A 23,977-nucleotide genomic window follows, 5' to 3' on the forward strand; every position below is an offset into this window, starting at 1 on the left:
TATGGATAGGGTTATGCATGAATTTACTGAAGTTATGGGAGACAGCATAGGTCTAATTCATAGATATGTAGAACTCTCTAACTAAGGAGTCTCCCTCTATCAATTCAAATCAGCATATTTTATTTTATTTTATTTTATTTTTTAAATCCTTACCTTCTGTCTTGGAATCAATAACATGTATTGGTTCTAAGGCAAAAAATAAGGGTGACTTGCCCAGGGTCACACAGGTATGCAGTGTCTGATGTCAAATCTGAACCCAAGCCATCTTGGCATTAGAACTGGATCACTGAGCCACCTAGCTGCCCCCTGGCACACACCACACACACACACACACACACACACACACATCTGTTTTCCACAATTTATCACCTTAGAGAGTTGCCTATAGTAGAGGTTTCAAACATGCACCCATGTGATGTGGCTACAACACTCTCAGTGCCCAATGAAACAAATTAAAATGAAATTGAGAAATATTTAACAAAATAAATTGAAAAACCCAATAAAACACAGATAACACTACATGTCAAAACTAAGTCAATAGGTGCCCCAGTGAGATCCTTATGTAAGTGTAACACATTTAATTAATAAATCCATCCATTTATTTAATTATTTATTCATTAACTTGGTTATTAAATATTCATTTATCTATTTATTCATCTCCCCATTTGTTTTTGCTTATTTATTCATTGCTATTTAATTCATTCATCTAAACAAAATTAATTAAAAATACAATAAAAAGAGATAACAGTATATGTTAAAACTAAGTTCAGCGAGATCCTTATATAAGTGTAAGACATTTAACTGTTCATCCAATTAATTAATTAATATTTATTTATTAATTTTTCTATTTGTTTCTCCATTTCTTTAGTTACCCATTTATTAGTTAATTTATTAATCTATCTATATCATCTCTATTTAATAGATGCAAGCAGCCAGTCAAAAGAGACTATCCTCACCCATTTGGTAGGGGATAAAGACTAAAATGAACATTTTAGGCAATTTTGATGTACTCCAAAGACCCTTCAGGGGTGCCCCCATATTTAGGAGAACTGAACATGCCTAGAAAATACTGTGTTAAATATGGATTCATGGCCTCTAGTTTTATTGGAATTTGATACCATCACACAAGAATGTCGAGAAGTTCAGGAGCTCATGTAGCCTTGGATCCAGTATGTATCAGAGGTAGAATTTAAACCAGTGAGGGCCACTTAGCAATGGAGCCATTTCTCTTTCCACTATACCAAGTTTCCTTTCACACAGAAACACATACACACACACACACACATACACGATGCACATGCACACGCACAAATGTGCTTATACATTGTATTATAATACAAGAATGTTACTATTATATAGATACATATTGATAGAATTAATATTTCTCTATTGTTTTATTTCAAAAATTATAGAATGTGAAAAAAGCTACTGAAGTAAATTTATGATCACTAGAAGATTTTAGAAGAGGGAGGTAAGATTAAATAGTTCTCCCAAAGGAATGGTTTCTTTCTTATTTAATTTAAAAACTAAGGATCCTCTTATACATTTATCTAAGCAGCTGTCCCAAAAAAGTGGGGGATAAAGCCTTAAATTATCAGATAGACTATCCATGTGGTCCAATTAATTGAATAAATATTGGATCTTAGGGGCAGGTAGGTGGCACAGTAGATAGAGTGCTGGGATTGGAGTCAGGAAGAATTAGGTTTCTGAATTCAAATCTGGCTTGACACTAACTAGTTGTGTGATTCTGGCAAGTCACTTAACCCTATTTGCCTCAGTATCCTCATCCATAAAGTGAACTGGAGAAAGAAATGGCAAACCACTCTAGTATCTTTGCCAAGAAAACCCCAGATGGGTTCATAAAGAGTCAGACACAATTGAAATGATGGAACAATGACAAATGGCAGATGGAGGTGGGAGTCAGGAAGACCTGGGTTCAAAACCTGCCTGGCATACTTTGTGACAAGCGGCAAGTGATCTGACTCCTCTGTACCCCAGTTTCCTCATTTATAAAAATGAGGGGGTTGGACTCAATAACCTTTAAAGCTCTATGATGCTCTTCTTTTCTTTGGTTTTCTTTGGTAACTGAAGGGGGATCAAGGTCAGTCTTCTTTAGAAAAGAGGCAATGAACCATTGCATTCTGCCATTATCATTTGCTTCCTGGCTGAGGACTCTTGCATTTTTGGACTTATAGAATATAGGAGAGTTCATAGGAAGCCAGGATCAAGATGTTTCTCTCTTCAAGAAGGCAAAAATAGCAGAGTGCTTTTAAATTTTACTTGTAAAAGGATCTGCTGTCCCAGATCTCAGGAAGGTCCACTTTGCATCTCTCTACATGCTTCTTTCTTATAAAAAGGACCTCATAGAATTGGTAGTTCAGGATTTAGAAATAGAAAGGGCCTGTGACATCATCTAACCTTGGTTCCAGAAGCCGGGTTTTATAGCCAATCAAGTTTAACTCCATTTCACAGATGAGGAACCTGAAACCTGAGTTTAAGTCACTTGCCCAAAGTCATATAGGTAGTAAGAGAGGCAACATTCACAGCCTCCATTTTATAGATGTCAGACTGAAGCTGGGAGACTTGAAATAATTGCTCAGGACTCCAAAGATAATGAGGAACTTGAGCCAAATTTCAAACCTAGGATCCCTGATGCTAAATTCAGTGTTCTTGTACATCATCTATTTTCATGTTGGGAACACACTCTCTCTCTCTCTCTCTCTCTCTCTCTCTCTCTCTCTCTCTCTCTCTCTCTCTCTGTCTCTCTCTCTGTCTCTCTCTCTGTCTCTCTGTCTCTCTCTCTTTTAACCCTTACCTTCTGTCTTGAAGTCAATACTGTGTATTGGCTCCAAAGCAGAAGAGTGGTTAGGGCTAGGCAAAGGGGGTTAGGTGACTGGCCCAGCATCACACAGCTAGGAAGTATCTGAGTCCAAATTTGAACCTAGTACCTCCCATCTCCAGGCCTGACTCTCAATCCACTGAGCCACCCAGCTGCCTCCATGAGCACACTCTTGATGCCTAATAACAAATAACAAGAATGTTGGGACAGGACAGAATGAGAGAAATCATAGTGTCTGGCATTAGAGAGAAAGAGTTGGCTTCAGAGTTAGGAAGATTTGAGTTTAAGTCTCTGATAAATATTGAGTCAGTGTCCCAGGAAATTCTCTGACTATAAACCATAGAACAAGTTCAGATTTCCATTGAGAAAGGAATTTTCTTCTTTGGGAGATCTCCAAGCAAATGAAATCACAAGTTCCAACCCAATCCTCCCCCACAAAATACCCTACTAAAGAAACCAGAGCTTTATAGGTACAAAGTCCTTATTATGGAAAATGAATCTTTCCACTTTTGTTCTGGGAAAATGTGTGTATGTGTATATGTATATTTTATGTAGTTTATATTTAAATATAATATATGTACAAATATATTTATATGTCATGTATTTTATATATGTATTTTAAACCATTACCTTCTGTGTTAGTATCAGTTCTAAGCATCTAGACATCTAGATTATAGATCTAGACATTAGTTTTAAGTATCTAGATAATGATTCTAGATCTAAATATAAATTCTTTAGGAATGCTTGGAAATCCTCTATTTTATCAAATGACCATTCTTTCCCCTGAAAGAATATAGTAAAGTTTGCTGGATAGTTGATTCTTGGTGGTAGACCCAGTTCCCTTACTTTCCAGAATATCAAATACCATGCTTTCTGGTCCTTCAGTGTGGTTGCAGCGAGGTTCTGTGTAATCCTGACTGTGGCTTCCTGACATTGAATTGTTTCTTTTAATTGTTTGTAGTATCTTTTCCTTGGTCTAAAAGTTCTTGAACTTGGGCATTGTCAGTTGGGGATAAAATGTAAGAGGTGATCTGTGAATTCTTTGAATCTCCACTTTGCCCTCTTCAAGAATATCAGGGCAGTTTTCTTGGATAATTTCCTGTAGAATGATGTCCAGGCTTTTTCTTTTGTCATGATTTTCTGGTAGTCCAATAATTCTTAAAATGTCTCTCCCAGATCTATTTTCCAGGTCTGTTGTGTTATCAATGAAGTGTTTCATAATTTCCTCAAATTTACCATTATTTTGATTTTGTTTTATAGATTCTTGCTACCTTGTGAAGTCATTTACTTCTAGTTGTTCAGGTCTAATTTTTAAAGACTGAATTTCACCTCTGACTTCTTGATTCTACTTTCACTTTTGATCTATTTTTCTTTGTAGGTCATCTTTTGCTTTCTTTGCCTCATTTTCAAGTTGGTTAATTCTGGCTTTCACGACACTATTTTATTGTTTTAGTTCATGTGCCTCTGTTTCCAGATGATCTATTTTGCTTTTTAAGTTCTTTTCCCAATTTTCTTCAGCCTCTCTTAATTATTTTTTGAATTTTGTTTTGAGTTAAAGCCTGAGTTCAATTCACTGGAGTTCTTGAGTTTTTGCTTGGCATTTCTTGGCCCTCCTCTTTTTCATTTGGTTTTTTGTTCATTACCTAAATAGAAACTGTCAACTGTAACTTCTTTTTTCTTTTTCTGTTGTTTACTTATATTTTCCCTTTCTTTAGCCTTCCTTATGAACTGTAATCTTGCTCCTCTGTTTATTTGCTGGATTTGTGGGTTTGAGTTTGGGCTTTTCTGTCCTGAAGGGGCTTCTTCTCTGCTTTGCTGATTAACTGGATTAGGCTGATGGAACTGACCTGTTGTATTCATGAGCCCTGAGGCCAGATCTTCCCCAGATGTCAGAAGAAGCTGAAGGTGTGGAGGCTGAAGGCAGTTACCCTCATCCTCCTCTCTTCTGTTCTGCCAACTGCCCTGTCAGAGCTCTAAGCTTCCCATGGTAGTACCAATGTATTCTGTTCTTCCTGGGATCCCAGGATTCTTTCCAGAGCTCTCACCACACCAGGTGGGGGAGGGTTGTTGGAGATTGAGTTTTTCTGCCTTCTGGAGGCTTCTTATCTGCACTATTGATGGACTGGATTAAGACAGTTGAGCTGATCTGCAGAACTGGATATCTTGAGGCCAAAGCTTCTAGAGGCAGAGGCCCAAGATGGAGAGTGGTGGCTGGAGGCTATGACTGGGCTGTCCTCCTCTTGTTCCTCTCCTCCAGCTGCCTCCCTGCCACCTGTGGTCAGAGCCCTGAACCTCAAGTAGCTGTGGTAGCAAAGCACTCCTTATAGACTGGAGCCCTTGCCTTGAGATCTCACTGACTGTCCTGACTGTCTGAGTCTCAGCACAGGTTATAGGGAAGAGTCCTGGGACCTTCCTACTTTCTTTTCCTTAAACCCAAGAATTCAGCCTTCTCTGCATATCTTTTAAGTTGAATTGAACAGGAGGATCCCCCAGCTCTGTCCTGTTGTTGAATTTTGCACTTTGTTTTTGATTGGTGTGGAAGGGTTTTCATAGAGGAATTGATTTTTGCTGCTTCTAAGCCCTAAATATCAATTTTAAGTATCTAGGTATTTAAGTATAGATCCTAAGATAGCAGCAAGAGCCAGACAACTTCATAGTTAAGTGACTTACTCAGGGTCACACAACTCAGACAAGACCAAGGCTAGATTTGAATCTGTGTACATCTGGCTTATGCCTGGTACCACTTTAACCACTGTGCTACAATAGTTGCCCCAGGAAAGATATTTCTACTTTTTAATTGTTATATAAAACATACTACCATATTGGTCATTGTTGTAAGAACACACTCATACATAATCAAAATCCCCAAATGAAACCAAAAATACACTGATGGGAAAGGCGACTCCAACAGTTCTGTCTCTGGAGGTGGATAGCAGAGAAAATATTTAAATATCACTTTCTTGACTTACACCTCCCTGGGCTCCTTTAAAACTACTCCGGAGAGTAGTCCAGGCCACTTTTCTCACCCTAATTTTCATGCAGAAGCATTCTAACTTCTACAGTGCAGAGAGTTGCTTACAGAGGGTATTTTGCTTGTGCTATGTTAGTTACAGTTCCTGCAAATAGAAAACAGGAGATAGCAAACCTCTCATCGGATGTTCACTATAATTTGGACAATTACAGACTAGTTTTTGTTCTTAGGCTAAATCGTTCGGTAGGACAGAGCAGTTGCATTTGTGACATCACCAATACCTAATGAGAACACAAGGAAGAAGGACAAGACTTTGCTAAGGGATTTTTTTTTTTATTCTTTAAATCACAAGAATTTTTGTTTTAGATGATAAACAAAGTTCTAACATTTAATTATGTAAGAAGGTAGTTTTGCTTTCATGGGTTTGGTGGGGTTGAAGTAAACCCACTTAAAGTGGACATTCATTTTATTTTATTTATTAAAACCCTTACCTTTTTTCTTAGTATCAATTAATAGCAGTAAGGAAGGGCTAGGCAATCAAGATTAAATGACGTGCTCAGGGACACATAGCTAGGAAGTGTCTAGGGCCAGGTTTAAACCTATGACCTCCCAAATCTAGGTCTGGATCTCTATCCACTATGCTACCCAGCTGCTCTCTGGATATTCATTTTAAAGATGATTTTTTATCTAGATTCAAAAAGGATTCAGATATGACCTACTCCAAAGTTATTACATACATAGTCTATGCATCACATGCAGCCAGCAACACTGTCTAGTATAGCTTGAATCAGCTGAAAATATATTTGGGAAATATTTAACAAAATAAATACAAATATAGTAAAATAACATCACATAACCTTACATTCCCAAATGAAGTCAATATGCAGCCCACAGGGATCCTTATGTATTGATGAATGTCCCTGGTTTCCTTTTGAAATTGACAGCATTCATCTGGTCCAACTCTCTCATTTTACAGATGAGGAAAGAAACTAAGACCCAGGGAGACCCAGATTTACCCAGGATCACTTACTAAGTGGGAGGCTTGATATATCCATACTGATATGAGCCACTGTGAATGGCAGAATGGAAAGATGGCCAGAGAGTTGAGTTGGCTCCAGTCAGGAAGACTGGGCTCAAGTGGGATAATATTTGTAAAACATTTAGCCCAGTGACTGGCATACTTAGTAAATGCTTTCTTTTCCCCTTTCTTTTTAGTTCTGATTCATCCTGGCTCAATCACTGTTTAAGTTGTCAATCTCTCAGTTCTCCCAGGCAATTCTATAGGACTGTAAACTATAAAGGATCTTCTTTAGCTGAGGACATTTGCATACCAGGAGTCCCTTAACACTGATTAGGTGAAAGGTTTTTTTTTTTTTTCCAGGATCCTTCACTCCCACCCTCCAAAGAAAAGTCAGGTAAACTTCATCAAAAGGTTCAGAGAACTTCAAAATTGGAAGGTATATTGGTAGTCACCTAATGTGAATTTTATTGACTATCAGCAAGACCTACTCAACAAAGGAAGGCAGTGATATCATTAAGTGACCAAATATTCCCTGGCGAGTAATTTGATTCACAAGTAGGTTTTTGTTTTTTGTTTTTTTCCAAAGAGTCATAGTAGTAGGATGCAAATCTACTGCTAAAAGAGAGAAAAGATTAGAAAGCGCAGGAACAAACATTTTCTTTTAGATTCTTTGAGTTTATTTTCATCCAAATGTGCATAGACATAATCATAAGATAATTTATACAATGATCAAAGATGGTTGTTTTTATGTTGAGCATAACTTGAAGCTTTTGCTGTGATTTTAATCAGGGCAAAAATCATTTTTTGAATAATAGGTCTTTGCTTTGGCTTAATTATCTCCTACATTCTTGGGACTTAAAAATCACTCAAGGGGATAGCTGGGTAGCTCAGTAGATTGAGAGCCAGGTCTAGAGACCTGAGGTCCAGGGTTCAAATTTGACCTCAGACACTTCCCAGCTGTGTGGCCCTGGGCAGGTCACAACCCTCATTGCCTAGGCCTTACCACTCTTCTTCCTTGGAACCAATACACAGTATTGATTCCAAGACAGAAGGTGAGGGTTTAGAAAAAAAATCACTCAACTCTTGTCAATTTCTAAGAAAAAACAAATAGCTGAGATCTTACTATAAAGGCTGTAAAATTTAAATTTAAAAAGTCAATAATAGGCATTAGAGTGTTATCAAATTATTACCATTGGAAACAGAAATAATATGTAACAGATGCAAACCATCTTTGATTTCTAAGAGAAAAGAGAGATTCCAGAATGTTTGCCTAAGAAGTTTGATGCAACCAAGCAGGGAAGGTGACTCAAATGCCATCTAGAGCAGGAATTCTTAAGCTTTTTGTGTGTCATAGAATCCTTGGCACTCTGGTGAGGGCTATGGACCCATTCTGAGAATCATATTTGTAAATGCATAAAATGAAATGCACAGGATTACAAAGGAATGTGATTACATCAAAATTAAGATGAAAAATTTTCCCATCCCCATTTAAGGACAATCTTAAACCTATCTTCAGATAATTTGGGGATTTATAGACCTCAGGGTAAGAATTCTGAATCTAGAAGATGCCTACTATGTTCAATAAATAGAGAAGCTCAGTGAAAAGAGTAATGTGTGTATATATATATATATATATAATTTAATAGATTTTCCTTTTAGTCTTAGTAGAAAACAAATTACTAATTCATTCATTTGTAGCATCTTTTCTGGATTTACTCCTTCAACCATCACTGGCAGGTTGGATCTCCTTGAATTCTAGAGGTAAAATTATGGGTAACTCCTCGTAACACTGAACCCTTATCAGTGTGCTCCTATTAATGATTAACCAATTAGATTTCAGAAAAGTCATTTACCATACATACTCTTGTATTGTAAGTCATATACTGTACTTGGCAAAGCAGAAAGAATAGTTACAAAACATTTCCCCTAAAACATGGGATGTGCATTCATGGAAAAAAAGATATATACATTCACTGGGTGGGTTGGAGAATACTTTATGTCCAGTGGTAGTAGGTAGGAGATTTATGTGGACAAGGTAAGATACAATTCTTATCTGAGGGCCTTGGTGCCTTTCTTTATTCAGACATTCTTCACAAAGTTTTCTAGGACCAGGACATTTATGGAAGAGTCACTTTGCTGCTAGGTCAGTCTGGGTCCTTTCAAAGTAAAGCGATATCTCTACTACATTGGTGACCAGTTGTAATTGCTCTTTTCAAGGTATGGAAGCTTAGCTAAAGAGGATAACTTGCTGAGCCCAGGTCTGAAAGGTCACTTGGCAACTGGGCAATCAATAGCCAAAGTGGACCAGGCAGGCTGCTCTGCTGTAGAGCTGCTAGAACAAGCTGGCCAAGTCACTTAGCAGCTGGGCTAATGTTGCCTTAGCTGAACCTGATTGCTTGGTCATTTGGCTCTTCAGAGTAGAGTATTTCTGTTGAATGGATTGATTCGGTAGATTGCCTGAGCTCCTTCTTTAATGAAAAGCTGCATTCGGTATGGCTTTTAGCCTCTATGTCCTTTATTTCTCCTTCCCTTTGCAGCTAAACTTTTTGAGATTATCTATACTATATGCTTCAATTTTCTTTCTTCTCATTCACTTCTAAACTCTGGCTTCTGATACCATCATCATTCAATTGAAACTACTCTCTCCAATGTTACCAATAATCGCTTAATTGTCAAATTAATTGCTTTTTAAAATCCTCATCCTTTTTGACCTCCCTATAGATTTTGATACTCTTGGATAGTTTCCTTCTTGATAGTCTCTCCTCTCTAGGCTTTTGTGACACTGTTTCTCTTGTTTCTTCTACTCTCTGATGACTTTTCATTTTGCTGGACTTCAACCATATTATGACCCCTAATTGTGTTGTTCCCCAAGTCTCTGTATGTATTTTTCTTTTCCCCCTCTATACTGTCTCCCTTGGTGAGCTTGTTAATTTTCATGCCTTCAATGATCAAATCTATGCAAATGATTCCCAGATCTATATAGTTAGCTCTAATATCTCTCCAGTGCACTAGTTTCATATCAACAGCTACATATTTGGCATCTTGAACTGAATATCCTATAGGCTTCTCAAAATCAACATTTTGCAAAACAGAACTCATTATATTTCTCTGTACCAAACCCTCTTCTAAATTTCCTTATTGCTATTGCAGGTAACACATTCTTCCCTGCTACTCAAGGTCTTAAATTTAGTGTCATCCTGAACTCCTCATTCACATACATTTACCTGATATCTATCTATCTATCTATCTATCTATCTATCTATCTATCTATCTATCTATCTATCTATCTATCTATCTTCATTCCTTCCTTCCTTTCTCTCTCTTTCTTTCTTTCTCTCTCTCTCTCTTTCTTTCTCTCTCTCTCTCTTTCTTTCTCTCTCTCTCTCTCTCTTTCTTTCTTTCTTTCTTTCTTTCTTTCTTTCTTTCTTTCTTTCTTTCTTTCTTTCTTTCTTTCACAGAAGAGCATTGTGTTAGGTAACTGGGGTTAAGTGACTTGCCCAGGGTCATATAACAATGAAGTGTCTGCAATCAAATTTGAACCCAGGTCCTCTGGTCTCCAGGCCTGGAGCTTTATCCACTGTGCTATTTAGCTGTCCCATCCATTCTGTTTTTAAGTCCTTTTATTTCTATCTTAACATCTCTCATAAGCATGTCCTTTTTCTATTCACTCACCCTAGTTCAGGCACTTATCACCTAAACCCTGAGCTATTTTAATAGTCTCTACATTGCCCCCCATGATTCAATTTCAATTGGACTTCCCAATCTAATTAATATTTTTTAAAACTCTTACATTCTTTCTTAGTATGAATTTTAAGGCAAAAGTGTGGCAAGGGCTAGGTAATTGGGTTAAGAGACTTGCCCAGAGTTACACAACTAGAAAGTGTATGAAGCCAAATTTGAACCCAGATTTTTCAGGCAATTCAATTTATTTTTTCACTCAGATGGTAAAGTGATTTTCCTAAAGTTCAGGTTTTACCAAGTAACTCTCCCCTCCCCCATGCAATAAATGCTAGTGGCTTTCTTATTATATCCATAATCAAGTATGAAATCCATTTTGTCTTTTAAAGTCCTTCAAAACCTCTCTCCTGTCTCCCTGTCTTTACTTTTCTCCATGTGTTCTATGATCCAGTCATATTAGAATTCTTGTTATTCCTAACATACCAAATTCCATTTCCTTGACTTGTCTTTTGAGTATCCATCCAGCATTCCCTCTGCCTCCCATTTCACTGCCTGGTTCAAATCAAATATCAGTTTCTTCAAAAGAGCTCTTCCATCCACCTCCCATTCATCAACACCAGTGTCTTTCATCTGAGATTATTTTCCACTTATGTTGTATTTGTTTTGTATATTTGTTCACTTAAATATTGTGTCTCACTGGAGTATGAACTTCTAAAGGGCAGGATGGATGCTTTTACTTCTCTTTGTAACTTAGGTGCTTAGTGCAGTGCCTGATATCTGTAGTCACTTAAATGCTTTTTTGATTACCTTTCCAGCTGGAGTTCTCCTGGGTTCTTTCAGGAAGGGCAGGGAACCTTGCCCTAGGAATACCAGGAGCCTCTCCACTTTGATTCCTTCAGGTTATTGGGGCTGAGGTTTCTCACCTCTAGGAAGGAGGTCTACTCTTTCCTGTTTAGATAGTTTTGCCAGGTTCACAGCTGAGCTCTCTGGCTATATTTCCCAGTTTCCCATTGAGTTGTTATGCAGATGATAGGATGACTAAAGACAAGCATATGGAGGTAGATTGTGCCCCTGGGATGAGTTCATTTTCTTTGCTGTCCGGTTCTCTGAGCAGATAAGCAATAGCTTCAGATCCTTGAAGGTATGGGATTCATCCTTTACATCTGAAAGCACTTCCCCTTTATATTTGAAAGTTTCTTTGTCTCTTGGACCCGTCTAGCCTGTACTATACAGCCATGATCCTCATCTCCCTTCCCAGAACCTTGAATTCTGCCTCTGTAACCACCCTAGACTCTGATAGGTGTATCTCAGGGCTTGATCTTCACATAATTCCCAGGTAAGTTACTACATGCACTATTCCCCTCTCCTCCATCCTTATGTGTTGTCTTTTGCCTTTTAAAATGTGTCCCCTTCAAGGAACCATTTTCTGGTATTTCTATTCCTAGCACTTACTGCAGTGCCTGCCATATAATAAGCATTTGATAAATGCTCTTCCTATCTAAGCTTAAAGGTATTATACCTTCACATATTCAAATATTTTTTGAACATTTGCTACTGACTGGGGGAAAACCCCCCAAAAGAGTTAGACTATGTTTTCTTTGCATCCTTGTAGCTTGCAACTACAGACGGGAAAATGAAAACAACATGAATGGAATCCTTGCGAACAATTTAAGAACATGTGAACAGAAGATGCAAAAGTTGGACTTATATGGGTAAGGCAAGTGGAGATAGGGAAAGATCAGAGTGGTGGGCAAGGTTAATCTGGAAAGGCTTTTTGGATGAGATCTATTATAGAAACCAAAGTGAAATATAATCAGCAGCCAACACACTGATATGACGCACCAAAATCCATGTAGGTAATTAGCACACTAGAGGGGACTGATGACGTGGGTGAGCTTAGAGAAAGCAAAAAGCTGTTCTATAAATCTTAAATCATATACTTTTTCTCAAGAAGGGATTTGGGTATTAAATCTAGATTCCTTAAATTGTGATATATACTGCAATGGCAACCTTTTTAAATAGGAGTTACTTTCCTGGGACATTGGACAGAGGTGATCTAGCTTCTGTGATAATCTATAAGTGATCAATTAATCCAGCAAACAACAAGTATTTACTCTGTAAGTACTATGTGTCAAATGGATTGCTGAGGCAAAAATCAAACTATCCTTGTCTTTAAGGTACTTAAATTCCACCAGAGTGAGAGAATATAACATGTATATATGTACTTATAGTCAATGGAAATATTAATAAAAAAGGATAGGTTTCTTTTTTTGAGTGGGGTACATCATTAATAGTTGAGGAGGGTCATTCTAGAAAAGTCTCTTGTGGAAGGTAGCAATTAAAGTGAGCTTTGAAGGAAACTAAGGATTCATCCTGATGGAGGAGGAAAACATCTCTATAATACCTAGGGAAATTATCTGTTTGGGGGATGGGAAGAGGTAGATTTCTGAGATTTTAAAGATTTATTTCCCCTTCTGCTCCGTACACATGTTTCATCTTTTTATAAATACTTTGCCCTATCCTCAAGCAGATAGGTGTTTTGGCTAATTCCTGGTATGTCCCTGCCTGTGATGTTAGAGATCATGTGTATCTAATGAGATCTTTGAGAGGCAATACGAGGTAGTAGACAGAGCATTGGCCTTGGAGTCACGGAAATCTCCCAGGTTCAGATGTCATCTCAGACATTCACTATGTGAACCTGGGCAAATAGATTAACCTTTCTATGTCTCAGTTTCTTCATCTCTGAAGTTGAAGGTCTAGATTAATTGGCCCCTAGGGTTCTCTCCAGCTCTCCAGCCATGATTATACAAACCTCTCTTTCTCCTTCCCTCTCTTCTTCCCTATAAAATATATTATCTTTATTTGTGTCATTCAATTGCTTTGTTAAGGAGAAGATGAAGGCTCTAGGTATTTACCTCATTGATGGTGAGTTGTGACCAAAACTTGGAGAAATCCAAGGGTGTCCAGTTGAAGAGTAGTCTGTCAAAGGATTGTGTCTTCTCCTCCCCCTGCTGTTGCCTGAAGACCATCACATTGGAGTCCAGCTGACTCATCACTGCTAATTACAGAAATGCAGTTGGCTTCATCTCCTCTGGCACCTAAGACCCAGTGATATTTCTTGCCCTGAACCCTTCTTTGCTTATATGAATGTTTCTCTTCTGAGAGACTAATCCCCTAGAGGTCAGAGATTCTTCTATTTTTGTCCTTGTAAATCCATCACCTAGCACAGTTTCTGGCAGTTAACAAATACATGTTGATTGATTAATTGATTCTTCTGCCTCTGTACCCCTTTGCCCATTTCCATAGATGTCTCATGTTAGGCTTTTAGCCTTATTGGCCTGCTTGACCCTTCAGCACTTAGGACAGAGTCTGACACAAGGAGGTGCTTAAGTCAATGCTTGTTGACTTTTTGGAGACTTCCCTTAAAGATTCCCTTGTAGTCCCCTTCTGCTTAATACACATGCTTTGCCATTTTAGGAATACTTCTTTGCCAAATTTCTGATATGAGTTGGAGAAGCTAAGTAGTTTCATTAGCACTGTAGATTAAACATATAGTCTAATCTCTACAATAATACATAGAGTTTACATGGACCAGGTGTGCCAGCATATGCAGGGACAAAAAAAAATCACCATCAGACTTTTCTCTTCCCCTTCTTTTCTGCTTTTCAGAGGAGAATCATTGAATTCAGGATTGATAGCAGAAAAAGTAAAAACAATGCTGTCACTGTCACAATCACACAAAATCAAAAAGTAGTTGATTGCCTTTTCCAGGTGGTAGAAATGAGACATTTTTGACCAGGAGTACTAGGTCAAGATCAATTGTCAACCTCTTTTCTGGCACAATGCTGAAAAGGATAGTTTAAGATGCAAAACTTCAGTCTAAGTGGATAGAGCCCCAATCTTTTAGTTAGGAAGAACTGAGTTCAAATCTCCTCTTGGACACTGTAACTCTGTAACTCTGGGAAAGTCACTTAAGTTCTCCTTGCCCTGATTTCCACATTTGTTAAATGAATTTAACATTAACACCTACTCTCCAGGGTTGCTGGGAGGAACAAATAAGTAACTATAAGTAAACTGCTTTGTAACACTTTGAGTATATGCTATAAAGATTTTAGTATCCATTAGTGATTATAAACCTATTTATTATTATTATTATTTTGGTCTGGACATGTTTCTTTGTTTTAATGAACTCCAGGTGAGAAACTTCTTTAACTAATTCCAGTTAATAGATGTTCTACTATTTAGAGAGTTGTTGGAATGTCTCCAGGAGTTAAATGACCCCAAGTTCATATAATTAAAGTTTGTCAGACCTTGTCTTGAACACAGGTCTTCCAGAGTCTAAGACTGGCTCTTTCTGTCCACTATATTATGTTTCCTCTCATGGGCATCATAATCAGAGTTCATAGAACAAATCTGAAATAAGAAGGCTCAATTTTTCAGTCTTGGTCTTTACATGCTGCCTGTCCTGATTGTGGCTCATTGTGGCTCAGCTGATTGGTGGATCAGTGGAAAAGATTGCCTTAGAGATAGGAAGAACTGAGTTCCTCTCCTGCTTCTCTTTGTGACCTTGGGCAAGTCATTTAATCTCTTTGTGTTCTGAATTTCTGCCTCTGTAAAAAAGGGATAGTAATGGCACCTGCTTCATAGAGTTGTTTTGAGGACCAAGTGAGATAGTGTATATAAAGCACTTTGTCACCCTAAAAGTGTTATATGAATGCTAGCTAATATTATTGCAAAATGCAATCTTCTATGAAAAGAAAGATGGAGAACTTGAGTTGCCAATATGCAGTCATGTTTGTAATGTGTGTCAGTTTAGTTGTGGCACAAAATATTAATTTACCCCCACTGCCTACTGCTCATGGAGCCTGTCCTAAAAGTGGTGGGCTCAATATTTTCAGGTTCTTCCTGCTGACCTCTTTATGGAAATAGCCTATGGCCATTCTGGGCAGCAAACCACATTATTCATATAAAACAACCTGATTTTGTCTGAATGACCCAGGTAACAACCTACTTTAGCTTGAGTTGCCTAGATATTTCAGCTAAAAACAGCTCTTTTACATGAGTCACCTGAATAATTGCCTTACCTAGCCTACTGCCTTGGCATGGTGGGCCAGCAGGTGCTGAATAGAAGTGTCAGGATGGCCCTCATTGTTCCCTGGCCTGATGGAGAGCATGGTGATAGTTCCCAAAATCCTTTGAAGGAAGGTATATTCTTAACATCTTTTTTAGTTCCTGCATTTTGTTTTAGGTCAGACTTTCTTAACCTGGGGTCTAAAGACTCCCCAAAGTTCCATGGATAGATTTCAGAGGGTGTATGAACTTGGACAGCAAAATATAATTAAATTTTTATTTTAATTAACCCTCCCTGAAACTTAGCATTTCTTTCAATTGCTTAAAAACATTATAATGTGAAAGTACATGGGATTCACTAGACTTCCAAAGAGCTCATAACATATAAACAAAGGTTAAGAATCGCTGTTCTAAAGAGGAGTTCAGAGAAAAGAAAGATTAGTATAGGCTGGCTACTTAGAGAAGCCTTCATGGAGAAACTGGGCTGTTCAGTAAAGATTTGGATAAATGGAAGGGAAGAGGAAGAGCAATCCAGATGTATATGGATGTGGAGGGTAGCATGAATAAAGTAATGGAGGTGGGGGAATGAGCATTGTAAATGACAGGGATTGGGAGAAGACATTAAGAAGAATGAGCTATGGGGGAAACTGACAAGAGATAAGTTTTAGGGTGTAGTGAGAAATTAGTTTGGTTTTTTTAAAAAAATTTTCCCCTAGATCCAAAGTATTTACCTGCATGGGGAGCCCAGTGTGGAAACTCCTTCCAATGATGTAGCTCACCCCATGTTACACTAATACTTTTACAACAGTGGTCCTCAAAGTGTGGTCCAAGGACTTTTAGGAGTCTCTAAGATCCACAAAGGTCAAAATTATTTTCATAATAATATTACCATGTTTGATTTTTAATATGGTAAATATTAAGAGAACCTAGATAATACAAGCTCTTTTGGGGCTCCTTAAATTTTTTTGAGTGTGTAACGAGTTCCTGAAACCAGAAAGTTTGAAAACTGCTGTCTTAGAAAGTTGACTGGCAGTTTTATAAAAATAAGAGCCATTCCTCAATTGACAAATGATCAAAGGATATGAAGAGGCTGATTTCAGAAGGAGAAATGAAAACTACCAATAGTCATTATGAAAAACACTCTAAATCACTATTGATTAGAGAAAGGCAGATTAAAACAATTTTGAATTACCACCTCATACCTATCAGAAATAATAACTGCCGGAGAGGGGAAGGGAAAATAGGTACATTAATGAATTGATGGAATAGTGAATTGATCTAACCATTCAGGGGAATAATCTGAAACTATGCTCAAAGAGTTTTAAAATTGTGCATAACCTTTGATTCAGCAAAAAATTCTAATAGGTTGTATTTCAAAGAGATTAAAGAAAAAGGAAAAGAACCAATATGCAATGCAATGCAAAAATATTTATAACAGCTTTTTTTTGTGTGTGTGTCAGAATTAGATATGGAGGGGATGTTTATCATTTGGGGGAATTACTGAACAAGTAACAATCTGCAGCATAGGATTGTGATGGGATAATATTATGGTTGAAGAAATGGTGAGCAGGATGATAACTGGAAAGATCTCTGTATTAGGTAAAACAAGAAAAGTTAGAGTCAGAAAACAGAGTGGAAGCTGAAAGGGCGATTGCAAAGGCATTGCTCAGCTAGGGACTATGTAAGGATCTTGGGAGGGATGAAAATGCATCAAGTCCAAGCCCACTAATCAGAACTCAAGGAACCAGGGGTGAGAATCCTAGTTCTGGTGGGAGGAGAAAATCAGAGTACAGTCAGCAAACTTAGAGTGCCAAGAAAGGCTAAACAACACATCCCTTAAGTCTGACCATCTACATAATAATCCACCCCCCTTGTTTTCATCTCTGCTAAATCTTATTTATTATAAACTTTTAAAAAAGCCTCTTTGATGTACCTTGTATACCAACTGGGCTGTCACCTAGGCAAAAGCAAGGAGAATTATCTCTGCCATCCTGGCCCATGTTGGACTTGGAGAATGTCTCATTTTATAGCACAAGCTTTATGGGAGGAAAGTCATGTTGTTGACCATTGTACAATTTATAGCTATCACCTTGAGACCTTTCTATGTAGCACTGCTGTGAGAGAGTTGTCTCTGTCTTCTTTCTTGGGTAACACACAGTTCATGTTTCCTACAAAGGAAAGAAAGCAGACAGCTATGACTATAAAAACACTTGAGGTATTTGGTTTTTTTTTGGGGGGGAGGAGCCACCATATACTTTATTTTTATGACTGAGTTTTTCAAATCCTTTTCAGAACACAAGATAAATAGAAAACACATACAGACAAAAGAAAACCTTCTGTGAAATGGTCAACAGTGAGAAAACAAAGCTAATAACTTTTTATATGGCAAAGATTACTTTACATATGAAAATGAAATTTATGGCCCCTGTTTCTATTTTAAACTTGAATTGTTTGATCTGAATTACAACAAAGCATTTTTATCTGCCTATAAAATGACCAGATTCTAATATGAAAACCAGGGTGTGACTTTGTGTGTTGTGTGTGTGTGTGTGTGTGTGTAGTTGAAGATTTGAATTTTGATGTGAATGCCCTCTGCCTGTGCTTCCAGATTTAAAATTCTGTGCTCCAGAACTTTTTAGCTTCAAATAAATGGCATGAATTAAATTTGGAAGGGCAGGTTGGTGACCCACCAAACATGCTCGATGGGTCTAAAAGTGAATATTTACATTTGGATCAGGACATTGGTGTTTTCCTCTCTGCCATGACTTAGAAAGCTGAATAAGTGGGGACAGTCTGGACTGACCCTCTCAAGAACTTAGCCTTGTAACCCTAGAAGCCCTCTGCCCTCATTTCTTCCTTTTCCCTCTTCCCACTTGCCACCATGCAGGGGAAAAACACTGGCTTTCTGCAGGAGTGCTTGGCCTGATTTCAGTGTAATACCTGTATATAAATGAGTGAATCCAAAATTAACTCAAAAGACAGCAGGACTCATCTGAGCCTGTGAATCCATGCATAAAACACCATAGAGGGATAGAATGAGAGAAATACTGTAAAATACTGATTCATCAGAATTATTCAGTTATCATTCTTATTAACTAATTTCCTTTTAATTTACCTGAAAGTTAACAAAGATTGAGACCCACAGCTCCTTTTGTGGTGGAAAAAGGAATTGTTATCTCAGTTCCTTACCATAGTAAGTGAAGAAAAGTGGACACGATCTAATTTTAGAAGAATATGTTTAGATCAGAGAGGTGCCACTGAGACCATTTAATGCAATCTCTTCATTTTACAGATGTGGAAAACTGAGACCTAGAGTCTAAGTGACTTGATTCTGGATCTTTCAGTATCTCAGTGTCATCATTCTGAATAACAAATGACCATATCATACTATAGATGTAGGATAAAACAATTCTAGTTATGTGAGGGCTTTCATCACTTAATCAAAGTTTTGGCCATTCATTCATTCATTCATTCATTCAATCTTTGATGAACACACAACTGAAATTGCAGAATGTAAAAAAGAAAATAAAAATATAGTCCCTTTTCTCATGGAACTTATAATCTTGTTGAGACATTAGACAAGTATGTAAAGAACTATAATAAAACAGAGTCTAAGTGCATTAGAGGGGCATAAAGTTTTTCTTTTCTGGCTGGGCAAGATTTTAAAGGACAGAGAGTGGAGTCAGAGGAAATGTACATTCCAGGGGTGGAGGAGTAAGATAGAGAGATAAAATCCTGACAGCAGGGCAAAAAACTCAACACTCCTTAGCATGTCATGCTTCTATTTGCTTTACATCTTGATGGAATAGTCATAGGAATTTGCTAGGCTTTGGCACACATTTTAAATGGTTGAAAAAATAAATCCTGATTTTGTCACATTGAAAGAGAAGAAAATGGCATTCACGGGGTGTAATATATTTAGAAAAATACTTGGAAGATCAAAGAGTTAGAACTGAAAGGAATTTTAGAGGTCATTAAGCCCAGTTCCTTCATTATACAGATGAGAAAACTGGGGCACAGAGAGATGATTTGCTCATCTCATACTTCTAAGGCAGGATTTGGACCCAGGTCGTCCTAGCTCCTATTCCCATACTCCATCCATGACTAGACCATGCTGCCTTTCAGATTGGTCATGTTATATACTTTTTTTTTTAAACCCTTACCTTCCATCTTGGAGTCAATACTGTATATTGGCAATGGGGGTCAAGTGACTTGCCCAGGGTCACACAGCTGGGAAGTGTCTGAGGCCAGATTTGAACCTAGGACCTCCCATCTCTAGGCCTGACTCTCAATCCACTGAGCTACCCAGCTGCCCCCTTGTTATATACTTTTGATTGACTACTAATCTCAGCATTATGGTTAAACTATTTAGAGATTTTTCCTAAAATGGATAGATTCTACAATCTACATATTTGGTGTGGCCAGCTAGGTGGTACAGAGGCTAGAGTATTAGAGATCTGGGCCAAGAAGATTCATCTTCTTGAATTCAGTTCTGACTCCAGACACTTACTAGTTGTGTGACCTTGGGCAAACCACTTAAGCCTTGGTTTCCTCATCTGGAAAACGAGTGGGAGAAGGAAATGGCAAACCATTCTGGTATCTTTGCCAAGACAACCTCAAATGGCATCACAAAGAATAGGCCATGACTGAAAACAGCTGAACAAAAGCATTTAATTTCTCATTAGCTGAGACAGGAGTAGAAAATCATGGATTTATAGCTTGCATTTATAGTTCATTTTAAGTTTTGCAAGTTACTTTATATTGAATCCTTTAACAACTTTGTGAAAAGAGCTAGAACTTCCCTAATTTTATGAGGGAATTGAATTTCATAAAGTTTAAGTGACTAGTCTAGGTTAAGGCATATCTAAGGAAGGAGGCAAACTCAGAACTTCCTTGATGGAAGTCCAATGCTCTACCCATAGCACCATAGTAAGAAGAGATCTTTGAGATGGTAAGGTCACACCAGTTCATTAAAAAGACAAGGAAACTTAAGCCAGAATTGGTTAAATAACTAACTCAAGATTGGAAAGATGGAGCCAAGATTTGGAGCCAGGTCTTCATATGTAAGAGGAAGCATCATATAATAGAGCAATGGATCTGGAGTCAAAAATTATGCATTTGAATTTTGCTTTAGAAATTTACTAAGCTGCATAGCCCTGGGAACCCCATTTTCCTCATCTCTAAAACTGAGAGTTCAATTTACTTGTCCTCTAAATTTTCTTGTAGCTCCCCAAATTTATATTTCTATGCTCAAATGAAATGATATCTTGAGAGCACTACATAGATGTTAGCCATTATTATTATTATTATCTATGATCAAAGTAACTTTGGCTCAAAAGGAAGGATTCTATTTTTATGCCAGCTCCACCACAAAGGAGAATGAGCCAACAGGAGGACAGGAATCGATTGGGATTCCATGGTTTATGTTAGTTTGTCTAATGACCAAATTGAAAATTCAGTTCTCCAGGAATGCCAAGTCCTTTCAAGGACATTTTATAAGGATCAGATTGACTTGGAAAAGGAAGGTGTGAATAGAAGCATAAACTACTTCCATTTCATTGTATTAGAAGTAAAATAAAGTCCAACATTAGATCTAGGGGAATGACAGAGGTTAGAAATGGACAGCTCCAGGAAAGAGCATCCCTGATGATAGAGTACCGAATAAGATGAATTGTAAATCCTGAGAGATGAACAGACTATTAGAGTAATTGCATTTTCAGAGGAAGGGGAGGGGAGGAAGGAACATTGCTCTGAGATCAAGGAGTGTTTGAAATATGGGATAAAACAGGGGTTGTCCTCCTTTTTGTGTGTGTCCAAAGCAGTCACTTTGGCAGTCTGGTGAAACCCTCTTTCTCAGAATAACATTTGAAAATGCATGACAAAAATATGTGAGTTTATAAAAGAACCAATTATATTGCAATATAGTTTGTCAAAAAAAAATTTTAAACTAAGTTCAAAGATCCTGGGTGAAGACCCCCTGGATATCTAGATGGATATAACCCAGAGACTGGGGCTTTTGATAGCAACCATGAATGAAAATTGAGAACTTCTGATGAATGATAATAATGAAACAACATAGGACAAATTCTATGATGCAGCTAAAACAGTTGGCAGGGGAAAATTACATCTCTGAAAATATACATTAACAAAATAGAAAAAGAGAGGATTAATGAACTGAATATGCATTTAAAACATTTCAAAACCAACAACCAAGCACCAAAGGGGAGATATTAAAATTAGAGGAGAAAGAGATAAACTGGAAACAAAAGAAATCTATGGAAATGATGAATACAATTAAAATCTGGCTCCTTGATAATACCAATACAATTGATAAATATTTAGCCAATCTTGTTAAAGAGGACAGAAAATTAAATTCACAAAAAAGCAAAGGAGAAAAAACAATGAAATTGTCCTATTTATTAAGGCCTTTCTTTATCTTCTTACATATATTCTACCTTATCCACTGTGACAAGATCATTTACATGTCTGCTTGATTTGATTTTAGCAAAACATTTTTTTTTAAATCTCCTCTCTCAGTAGCAATTCTAAGAATAGCCAGAGCTAGGCAATTGGGGTTAGCTGCCTTGCCCAAGGGACACACAGCTAGGAAGAGTGGGAGGGCAGATTTGAACCCAGGACCTCCAATTTTTAGGCTTTTCTCTCTATCCATTTAGCCAATGTTTACAAAACATTTCATAGGGTATTTCAGGCAATTTTCATAGGAATGATGGAGAAGTGGGCTGGAAAGGCTGCTGGGGTACCATAGTATACAGAACTCTGGGTTTTGAGTCAGAAAGAACTCAGTTCAATTTTGACCTCCTGCTTATTAACTGTGTGTCTAAGGGAATTAATTGAATTTCTTGGTATACTTAGTTTCCTGTAAGCATTTCTCTTTTTCCCATTAGAGGTAGGAGAATAGACAGGAGACCTGTGTGGTAGAGTGGATAGATTACTGGTGTTGGGGTCAGTAAGATGTGAATTCAAACTCAGCCTCAGACACTTTCTTGCTTGTGATCCTGGGCACGTCACAAAAAAAAAAATCTTTCTTTGCCTCAGTTTCCTTATCTGTAAAATGACAATAGTAATAGCACCAACTTCCCAGGGTTGTTATGAGAATCAAATAAGATAATATAAAGCCCTTTGCTAACCTTAGAGTGCTATAAATGCTTTTGTTATTATTAATAGCATCTACCTCCCAGTATTGTTTTAAGGATTAGATAATATTTATAAAGAGGTTTACAACCCTTATATGGCTGCATAAATGAGTTATTAGATTAGGAGTCCTCATATTTCTTCATTTTGGACCCCTTCATGTTCTTAAAATTATTGAGGGCTTCCCACTCCCCAGATCTTTTGCTATTATGGGTTTATTTTTCAATTTTTACTATGTTAGGAATTTTTAAAAAATCTTGGTATTATTATGAAAATAGCTTGTACTTCACACACCCCTAAAAGGGGTTTCTTCTCATTGGGCTAGACAGTCATGCAATTTGGGTGGTTTGAGAGATAGTGAATGACTAGATTCAAGGAATTGTACCAATGTCATTGTCTGTAGCCATCTACCTAGGCCATCTTACCATATGTCTTGACACTGCCCTGCATCTATTATCAGGGACAGGCTTCTGGGATGAACTCTCCAAAATCATCTCCCTGATCTCTGTCTGGGACAGCTAATTAACTCAGCTCTGAAAAAAAATCATTTTGTAAAAATCAGTTTCATAACTAGGAGACTGAGGAAGACCTGATTAAAAAGCAATGTGTCTGAAAAAGATCTAGTAGTAGACCTCAAGCTCAACAGGAACCAAAGGTGAGATCTCCATCTCCATCTCCATCTCCATCTCCATCTCCATCTCCATCTCCATCTCCATCTCCATCTCCATCTATCTCCATCTCTATCTCTGAATGCTAAAAATCAAATAGAATTTTGGGCTACATCAATCTATTAATCAATAAACACTTATTAAGTATCTACTATGAGCCAGGAATCATGCTAAGTCCTGGGGATAAAAAAGAGGCAAAAGACAATCCTTGCTTTCAAGGAGCTTAAAATTCAACATGCAAACAAATATATACAAAGCAAGTTATGTGCAGTATAAAAAGGAAATGGTTAATAAAAGAAAGACATGGGAATTAAGAGGCATTAAGGAAGGTTTCTTGTAGAGGATGAGATTTTAAATTAGAATTTAAAGGAAGCCAGGGAGATCATAGTCAGATTGGAGGAGGTAGAGAATTCTGGGCATGGGGGACAATAGGAGAAAATGCCTGGAAAAAAAAAGAAATAGTTTGTGGAGCCAGGAGGCCAGTGTTGCTGAATTAAAGTATATGTAGAGGGTAGTAAGGTGTAAACAGAGTGTAAAGGTATCAAGGAACCAGAACTTTTTTTTGTCTGATCCTGGGG

The sequence above is a fragment of the Monodelphis domestica genome, chromosome 5 (assembly GCF_027887165.1).
Source record: "Monodelphis domestica isolate mMonDom1 chromosome 5, mMonDom1.pri, whole genome shotgun sequence".
In the NCBI taxonomy this organism is placed as follows: Eukaryota; Metazoa; Chordata; class Mammalia; order Didelphimorphia; family Didelphidae; genus Monodelphis; species Monodelphis domestica.